The following is a 10,169-nucleotide window of genomic DNA, read 5'->3' as shown; positions in this document are numbered from 1 at the left end:
GCTGGGGAAACAGCCCTGAATAGGGCAGGGAATAATCCCTGCTTGCATGGACTATGGAGGTACTGTGCATCCCAGCCTTAGATGGGACCTCTGGCTCTTGCTAGCCTTTTGTTATGCTTTAAGAGATCCTTGGATGGAAAGCTGTCTGGATTTAAACTGCCGCTGTTAATGTCATTGTCTTCCAGAGCTTGAATCAGCCACGACTCATCACCCACGGCTCTCCTGAGAGTTAATGCTGATCTCGAAGGAGGAACAGCACAGATGCACCGAGAGTTCGCATCTGTTTGAGCTTGGATGTTTCCAGCAGGCACAAAAAAAGGCGATGTAGGCAGTTCCTTCTGTCCTTCCCAAAGTGGTATGTGTTCAGGGGTGGAAGAGACCCAGACTTTCTGCTGATACTAAGTACAGAATGCTGCGACAATTTATTAACGACACTGAACATTCACCTGGCGATCCATTAATTAGCTAACAGACCTAAAACAGCTCTTGGATTTTTCCACTAATGTTGTAGCACAAGGAATGACAGGGGGAGGTGGTAATTTGACCCCTTTTTGCTAAATATTCCAGACATTGACCCCATCTTCAGGATGGTGTTAAAATCTGCTTTATTTCACTTGAAGAATAATTTTAGCTGAGCCAGCTTTGTGCTTTCTCTCCTAGAAGTGAAGCTCTCTGTCAGAGAATTTGGTGCTCTTATTTTGCATGCACAGCTTTTAGGTACTGCTTTAGGATAATCATTATTTTTGATCACATTCAAAAATCATGAGCCAGGCTGCTTAAATCCATGTAATTTTCAAATGTGCCTCTGTTAGCTCCCTGGGTTAGTTGTATACAGTGTGATTTTCAAGCCAGTCAGATTTGCAGTTAGCCATGTAATACAGCCCACAAACCAGTATGTGTTTATGCAGAAACAGTTGCTTACCTAGAGGTTTAGCAAATTGGACTTTAATTTATAATCTTCCTTTGGAAGCAAAACTGGAAGGTGACTCTTCCTGCCTGCAGCTGCCTGTAATTTGGGAAGCCAAGCTTCTGCTTCTCTGGAGCTGCTCATAGAAGGGGAGCCTGGTTTGAGAAACAAGGAACAGCTTCCATCCTTGGAGGATTGTCTTTTTTGGCATATGCTGCCACAGACAGGATATTGAATATTGCATGGGAGAGGGGATGACCACGTTCCTCTTTCAGTGCTGATGGACTGTTTTTACATGACAGGGTGTCAAACTTGCCAGTGTACTGAGACAGGAACCATGGGCTCTGCCTGGCAGCACCTGGACCAGATCTTTGGGCCCTGTGGTACACAGATGCCATTGATGAGGAATTGTGCTTCTTTCTGTCCCTGCTGTGGGTATTCACAAGGGACCAGCCATGCCAGCTCTGTGCTCTTTCAGATATGTCCCATTAGAATGGAATACACGTTACAGCTCTGGCTACATGGCTTCATGTGTGGCTCCAGCTTATTTATTTTTTTGTCTGGGTTTGGCTTTTAGTTGTTCTGTAGACTAGGTTATTTTTGGTGCTTTCTTTGATAACTCTGTTCCTGTGACATGCTGCGGAGCCAGAACTCCTCTGGGAACATCCCAGAAATGCACACAAACATCAGCCCTGTAGCTTCTAACATTCAACATATGGAGCTTTCAGAAGGCCTGGACACCTAACGGGACTCCACAAACCCACTCTGGAAGCCTGAGAAGGGTTCCAGCAGTTTCCTCAAAGGCTGCATTCATTTCCTTGCAAGGCTTCCACAGAGGAACAGCTTGTTAGAGGGACCTGTGGAGCTTGGAAGCTTTGCCAATAATAATTCAGGCCCAGTTCTGAAATCAAATATTTAGCTAAACAGAGACTGTCTGATGACTGGATTAAACACAGACTGCATCTGAGTGAGCTCGACATTTCAGGGTTTTGTCAGTGTCCATTTCACGAGCCTATAATTCTATTTTTCCTGTCTTCCCAGACTCGGCTCATGCTGTGTAGTGTTTCAGACAGCACAGAATGAGGTATTTCAGCAGAGCTGTTGCTCCTAGCTCAGGAAGCAGCCTGAATCACAAAGTGATCTTCTTTGCTTTAGGCTTAGGAATAATCCAGTATTATGGGATTGGGAGGAAATCATGTTAAAGAAACTGAAGGGTTTGTTTGTTTGTTTGTTGATAAGAAAATGTCTCAAGGAGCCAGGCAGAGATGTCAGGGCTGGTGAGTGAGCCTTGCCAGTGTGCTGCATGGTGCTGACACAGATAGCTCAGTCCATATTAACAGCAACTGGAAGTTTGAGCTGGTGATTTGGCACTTCCCTCTCCTGTCACTCTCACTTCCCAAAGCCGATAGGCCTTTAAATCCCTTGTAAAGATAAATGAGCTTAAGCTTCTATGTAGCTTTGAAAGTGAAGCTTACATGTAATTAGCGCTGTAGCAGGGGTTGTTCCTGACCACCAGGCCACTCCAGTTGATCCCTGGCCTGCACATGGAGCTTACTGACATATGGCCACTACATCTTCCAACTCTATATATTCACCTTCCAGCTGTGGAAAATTGGCCTCGCATCTATCCTGCAGGAATACGTGAGAGGCAAAAAAATACCTCCCCAGTATCTTTTGTACCTGAATGATACCTGAGAAATAACTGTAGGAGAAAAAATTTGTTATTTCTGTGATGCTTGGCTGAGGGAGGTCTGTATGAGCCCGTTGTGTTCAGACTTTCTTAGTGCCTAAGGACCAGGTTTGATCAGTAGCTGGGAGATTACTGGTTTGACAGTCTGTGTCTCATGGTGGTGATCAGGTAGCAGTGGTCATTCTGTCTGTGCTTTGAACTGTTTGCCTTACTGGAATCACAGAACCTGGTCTTTCAAAGCCAGGAATGTAACAGTACTATGGTATTAAACATCTACTGTGTGACCAAAAGCAAATGTAGCAGGAAAGGATCTAAAGGCAGAACATTCTTTCTTGAATTTAAGAAGAGAAATGGTGTGATGGAGCTGGAGTCGCTGCCCTCCCTCGTTTGAATCTGATACTTAACTGAGCAAGTGTTTGGTTATGGGAGGTGGGAACGGCTGCCTTGGATAAACCAAGCTATAATCGGGACACTGAATCCTAATCCCCTCACTGACATGCCTGCAGGCAATGTTTTTATTCTCACTTTACTGCATGTGTAAAAAGAGGGAGGATCCTCTGCTTCCTGGGCCTCTGAGGATTGTCTGGCTCCTAAAGGCAATGTCTCCCTGTTCTTTTCAAGACAAAAGTGCAGCTGAAATGTAGGATCTTTTAACCATAAACCCAAAGTGCTGAAGCCTACTTCCAGAGGCACAGCCCTGAGCTGCTCTTATGCCATGCTGAAGGACCAGTGCAAAACTTGAAGTGAAACAGAAAATCGTGTTTGAGGATTTAATAAAAGCCAAGTGGAAGGAAAGGGTTGCTCAGTGGTGCTATTTATTGCTCCCTTCTAATCTGACCCCCATGCAGTCCAACAGGAGCAGGCAAGCACAGTGCAGCTTTGGAAGTGTTTCATTTCTGTCTCTCAGCAATTTTCTTCCAGAGCCCAAAACATCTGTCTCTGCCTCCAGCCACATGCAAGTGCGCCGAGAGCGTTTTGTTCCAAGCCTAATGAGTAATTTTATGGTCTTGCAATTGGAGGCAGGGGGAGGGGGCTGGGACTGCAGCCGGAGTCTTCTGTTCTACAAGGAGCTCTGCTGATGTCACATTGTAGCCTGATGATTTTTACTTTACTGCAGCCCACCAGGCTTCCCTTTAAAGTCCTGTGCTGGAGTTGCTGGTGATCATGCTCTGACATGGGCTTCTGCATTCCCAGGGCTTCTTCACTGCTGGGCTCAACAAGCAACATGGAAAATAATGACACCAGTGGAGAGGAGGTGGGGGAGCTCAGCTGGGCGTCAGCTCCACTCTGCATGTGGAGAGAGCACACGTGAATGCAGAAAACACACTTTGCCTATCCTGCCTCTGGCTTCAGTGCTCAGGAGGGATGAGGGAACAAACAACCCCGGGCAAACGTGTAATCACATCACTCAGGTGTTGAGCAGATGGTGCTGAGATGTGGTGGTACACGTGGTCAGAGAACAGGTACAGAATGAACTGACTCAAACTGTCACTGATATCAGCAGCGTTTTTAAAGCACAACCCTGGCTTTCTCTTGGAGAAGGACAGAGTTATCTGTAGAGAGAGATAATCTGTACACAGCACAGGAAACAGAAGGCAGATGTTGTCATATGTTTATCATATATTTCCACCACGAGGTCTTCCTTTGGGACAGGCTTCCAGATCCTAGGCCCTGGAGCAGGACTTGCACATGGAGGGACCATGCTGTGTTTATCCAGGGCAGATTATGCAGAGCTCTTCCTCCACCTGCCCAAGTTCTCTTGGTCTGAAAAGGAAGTTTATATTCACTCACTGTGACTCAGCCATGGAGTCTGACTCATTTTCTTGCTGTTACTCATAGAAAAGAAAAGCCAAATGGCAACCAGTCTGTGCCTGTAGCCACCTGTAATTCTCCAGCTTTCTGCTGTTTTGCTCTGCCTGAGTTTCTGTTTATCGACACTAACACACCTTGCTGAAGCTTTTAATACTTCTTTCTACAGAGGAAGACTGATTAGAAAATAAAATTTTCTACCCCTAAAGCGAAGAGGAAGTGCGCTGAATCTCCATGGCTGCTTGTGGAGTTCCTGAAATGGGACTATTTCAAGTGGACACTTCACAAAGATAGTAACAGGATTGGGACCAGATGGAGCAACCACCAGGCAGAACTAGGAGCAGCTGCACAATTGCTGCAGCTCCTGAGCTGACCTCTGTGGTCTGGAGGAGGTTGCTGGTGGTCTATCTCTTAAAGGTGTTCAGTACTAGGAGATCCTGCTTCCAGCAGCGATGACATGTTGGTCACCAGAAATCTGTCTCACCCACTCTCTGGGCTGGACTCCCCACTGAAATGGAAGGACTTGAGCTGCTTGGGGTTCTGTGGGCTGCCAGTCCTCAAAGAAAGGGATGGTGTTTTACTCTGCCAGCTCAGGAGTCTCTGCTCATTTCAGACCTGGCTGTTGCTCACTTGCACATATTTTGTTCTCTCATCAGGGTGCAGGGAAACTCCAGGCTCTGGTTCTTTCTCTTGTAGTGTGATAGGTGGTTTATTCTGTGCTAGAGACAGAAGCATGAGTCAGAGTTGAAAACCTCACCCAAGAGAAGCTTTAGCTGTGAGGTGGGAATCGGTGCCTGCCACTACAGCTGGGCCAAACCCAGCCTTGCCCATTTCAGCTTCATTCCATGAAAAGCTGCACAAGAGAGCACAGTGCAAAGCTTCAGGTGGGTGGGCTGTCCAGAGGACAAGGAGGTATCCTGGGTATGAAGCAGGGCTGTGTTAGAGCTAAGGCAGTTTCCTCTTGGTTATGGGAAGCTGAGGTTCAAGTCAACTGGCCGAGTCTTCCAGAGGGGAACTTTGCCCTAAACCTGGCTCTCCCTTCTCAGTGGGTGCTGCTGGGTGGGAGGCCACCCACCATGGGGTTTTGCTCTTTCATCATTCTCCTGGATCTTAAGAGTTTTGATAAGAATTGTTCCACAAATTCTCAAATGAAAAGCTGGGATTTTGGTTATTTTCTGGTGGAAAAATATTTAATTGGAAATATTCCTTGGCACGTTTTCAGCTGGTACACTGCCTTCCCCTCTCTGAAAATATTGCTCATTTTGAGTGCAAATGCTTCTTGTGAGGGTTTTGAGTTTTTTTTATTGCAATCCCTCATTTGGGTTTCTTTTTGCCTCAAGCAGATGATGGGAGTTGGCCTGTTGTTACATGGCACTGAAGTGACCTCCTGGGGCTGCCTGCGTGTCCTGCAGCCCTTCATGGCAGAGCATGGCTGAGCGAGGCTGCAGTAGCTGTGGCATGTAGGGAGCAGGCACTGCCCTGCTGCTCCTGCCTGTCTGCTCTTAATACCCGCCACCGCCCCCAGCTCTGGCAGCCGTGCTTGCAAAAAGCTCTGCGGGCAGTGGAAGTGAGCTGGTTTCTTCATGACAATGTAGTTATCCTTTTAAGGGAAAATTCCCTCTGGGAGCCAACCCTCAATTACCTCCTGCTCCAGTGCCTTCTTGCTGGAGATGGCTTGTAACACAGCTGAGTTACAGCCACAGCAACTCAGCTGAGTGCCCAACCGCTTGGAAAAAAATCATAATTAAATTCTGTTGGCCTCTGTTGGTTGCTGAATCTAGAAATTGGGGTCAGAACCCAGTGGCTGGCTCTCCTCATCAGTGCATTTGTGCAGAACCAATCTGTGGATGCTACATCTTCAAACCCAGATGCTTTCTATTCCCACGGTATTTCTGGCATGTGCAGACTCCTGTGTACTTGTTCTTCCCTAAAGAAGTTTTTTGCAATATTTGGGAGCTCTAGGTAGGACAGGACTGGTGATAATTAACCAGTGCAAGTATCTGCTAAATGCCAGGGAACTGGGGTAGGCAGCGGCTGCATTTCAATTTGCTGTTATTCACTGTGGTGAATGGGAAGGGTCCTCCAAGGGTCCTGATTTGGAGGCTGAATAATTCCTTCTGTTCTGCTGACAGGTCTCACAGGCCATGGGAGGGATGTCTAACCAGGATGGGGCTGCTGTGGATGTTGCCCTCTGCCTCTGTCTCAATGAGCAGAACAGGAGCTGTAGAGAACAGCCTGTGCTCTTTCTATTCTATAGGAGTGGTGGCCTTGGCTGCAAGCCCCCAGATTTACATCTCTTGTGTTTAGTGCTAAAAATACATTGATTCCAAACAAGCAGCTTACTAGAAGAACATGACATTCTTAAATGCAAGCTTGTTACAGGGATGAGACCAGACTCCTTACAGACTATCTGAGAATTCCTTCTGATGTCTGCAAATTTACTGGGATTGTGTGGGCATTTTGTCTCATTTAAAACACCAACCCTGTGCATGTGCAGCTACTGTTGTCTTGAGACAAAATAAATGGACCACAGCTCGTGGACTGCCTGGATCATCTCAGAATTAAACAATGCCCCTTTGAGGATCAGGAGGAGCCAGGCTGGAACCTTGTACCTCATTTTGAATGAAACGGACAGGAATCCTACTTTGCCTAGATTGGACTGAAAAAGCTTTCACATCTTCTCAGCTTTCCCAAGGGCTTAAATTTTCTTCCCTTTATCTAGAGCAAGGAAAAACATTTTTAAAATTTTAAAACTTTTGGGAGAAAACAAGAAGAAATCACATGAGCTTCATCAAAATATGTAATTTCATATTTTAAAAAATGCTTGGGTTAGTTACTTAAGAAATTGTAAGCCAAAGTGTTGAAATCATGTTTTCGAGCTGCAGAGCAAAATTGTCACCTTTTGAAATGTCAGCTTCTCAAAATTATTTTTTGTACAGTTTTTTAAACCAGCACACCTTTCCATATCTGCAGTTCTCTGGTACCAGCCTTGCATTGCTATTTTGACCTGAAAATGTTTTGCCAGAAAATTTCTCACCAGCAATTCCCATGAGGCCCTGATTCTACCCTGGAAGGCAGGTGGTTTTGAACTCACCTGGATGGAAGAGCAGAAGTGTGGCTAAGCTGAGAGCAGTCCTGCCCTTTGAATACATGACTGTTGTTTGTACTGCTGACCTTTCACAAGTTCATTAGCTCTTGGCCGTGAAAACAAGTGGAATATATTTGCCTTGCTCAGGAAATTCAATCCATGCTGTTGAAAATTCAGCATTGCTTCAGAGAAGGAACCTGTCAAAAGCTCTGTGATTGGAGAGAAAGGTTATCCACGGGCTGGGGTATCTCCTGTGATCTCCCATATGACATCTGACCGTGTTTTTTCCTTTTGAGCTTCCCCTCACCAGTCTCTTGCAAAGCTTTACAATGCATGAAGATCTGGGCAGTGCTTTGCTGTCATGGTGATGTGGTCTAAACAAACCCAGAAGACTTTGCCAGCATTTCAAAACTCACTTCTTGTTGCAAATGAAATAGCTGAGGAACTTGCAGTTTTGTTTGCACAGATCCTTGCCCACTTAGTCATGCTGGCTTGCATATCTGTTGGACTTCTGGAGATCTTCTCATGTTTTATCAGTTTCAGTGATAAATATCCCAGTGTGCAGTGGTGTGCTAGATAACTTGTATCTAAAACAGGTTTGTCCTCTAAGAAACATTTCTTTCTGTGCAAGGCACGTTTCTCTGGAAGGAAGAAATATCTTTCCTCCAAAACTAGAGTTTTTGTGCAATGAAAAAATATTAATATAGTTAAGAACTTCACAAGCATCTGAAACTATTTAGAGACCAAGAGGGAATTAAATGTTTCAATAAAGGGTAAAGGAAAGTCAGTTATCAGCATTCAAATATCCTCATTTCTGGATATGTCCTGCTGTGTAGTTCTGTGGGGAAGGAGAGTTTGAATCTGTTTGCATTGCATAAATGTCATATCCTTACCCATGAATGACAGCTAGTATTTGGCATTGCATTCCCACGTCTTGCCCTCTTCCTGCCTCTGACCTCTTCTCCTGATAGTCTCTGCTCCACATGGCTTTGTCTTTTCCCCCAGAATATCTCCAAAATATTTCAAGTTCTTATTTCTTGTTTTAAATGAACAATATCTTAAATATCATAGATATATGCAGTATTTTCATAGTATGTCTTATCCACTTATGGCCTGGGAATACAAGTTCTTTAACTGTCGTATTGTCCAAAACAAGCAGAATTTGGAGGTTCATCCCAATCCCTATTAAGGGTTAGAAAAGTCATCAAGGGACAAGTTCTCAGAATTTTTTTTCTGTTTTTAGAAGCACTTCATGTGGTCATCGGAAATTCTGGTCATTCAATGTTTATTGCAAAATGTCAGTAGTTCACCAACTAAAAATAAAAGTATCTGCTGCAGGAGAATGGGTTTGGAGCCCACTTCTTCAATTCTCTGTGCCTTTGCCTTCATTCTGCAGGGTGAGAGGCTCTGTCATCTCTCCTGGGTGTACCACAAGGCAAAATTAATTCAGGGCTACAAAACACCTTTAGGTCTTTGTACCAGAAGACACTATAAAAGAACCACCAAGAGAGGCAGTTCTAGCTTTGAACATTTTGATGCCTTTAATTATTTTATTTTAAGCTAGTAATTTTAAAATTAATTTCAAGAATGCCCATGTTTTGAAGCACAATCATCCTTCATGGGCATGGGGTAAAACTAGGAAATGTAAAAATGGGGGTTGTAGATGCAGGGGATGTAGAAACTGGATTGTGAATCTGATGACGGTGGGAGTAAGGATTTTCTTGGCAGCTGCACAACTAAAACTTTTGGAAAGTTTCTGTCAACACAGTTTTGAGCTTTCTAGAGCTCAGTTGTTCTGGCAAAGAAGGGGCATGAAATGGAAAAGTAAGGAAAGATGAAAGCTGAAATGTAGAGCAGAAGAAGAGGATCCATTTTGGGAGAGCAGGCAAGGCTGAGGAGGTGTGAGCAGGGTCTGCAGGGGCACCACATTGATCATCTCACAGCTCCTCAGTGAGAGGGAGGCCAGGGTTAAAGACCTGAACAGCCTGTGAGGTTTATCATTCCCTGAGTCTGTTAATGTTTTGTAACATCTCCTACCAGTGGTTATCACAGGAATATGGTGGCTTGTAGCTCTGAGGTAAGGCTCTAGAACACGGTGACTAAGTTTCCTGGAATAAATTAAGCGCTGGCTTTTTGAGGTGTGTGAATTTTCACAGCATAACAAAACACTGATCTCCATTCTCTAAACACTGTGGGTATCTTTCATGTCTACAAATTTTCTGAGTCTGAAACTGGAAAGGGGAAATGTTGGAGAGCTTCACTCTTGATGACTCATGTTTAAGATAAAACACATTTTTTAATAGCAAGAATAATTAGTCATCATTGTAGCTAGCTCAGGCTGTAGTAAATCTTTTGGCCCCCTGGGACTGGAAGAGATCTTTCTGCTCCTTTTCAGTAGCAAATTATCGAGTTCTGTAGGATCACAGTAAGGAATCTAGGACCTGAATTGTCTAATTCAGTTTATTGCACAAGACAGTCACTTTGAAGCAGTAAACCATAACTATCCATTGAATTAAGAGCAAGTCAGACAAATTATTCATATGCCAATACTATGTATGTTTTCTTTTGCATTTTTTAACATATTTTATTATTTCCCGTAGTGCTAGACATTTCCCTTCCTTATCAACACCACTTTCAGGCTGAAATGTGATGTGTTGCGTATTTTCTTAGTGAGA

Source organism: Haemorhous mexicanus, chromosome 13 (assembly GCF_027477595.1).
Source record: "Haemorhous mexicanus isolate bHaeMex1 chromosome 13, bHaeMex1.pri, whole genome shotgun sequence".
NCBI classification, from domain to species: domain Eukaryota; kingdom Metazoa; phylum Chordata; class Aves; order Passeriformes; family Fringillidae; genus Haemorhous; species Haemorhous mexicanus.
Note: the sequence above shows the minus strand (reverse complement) of the source record.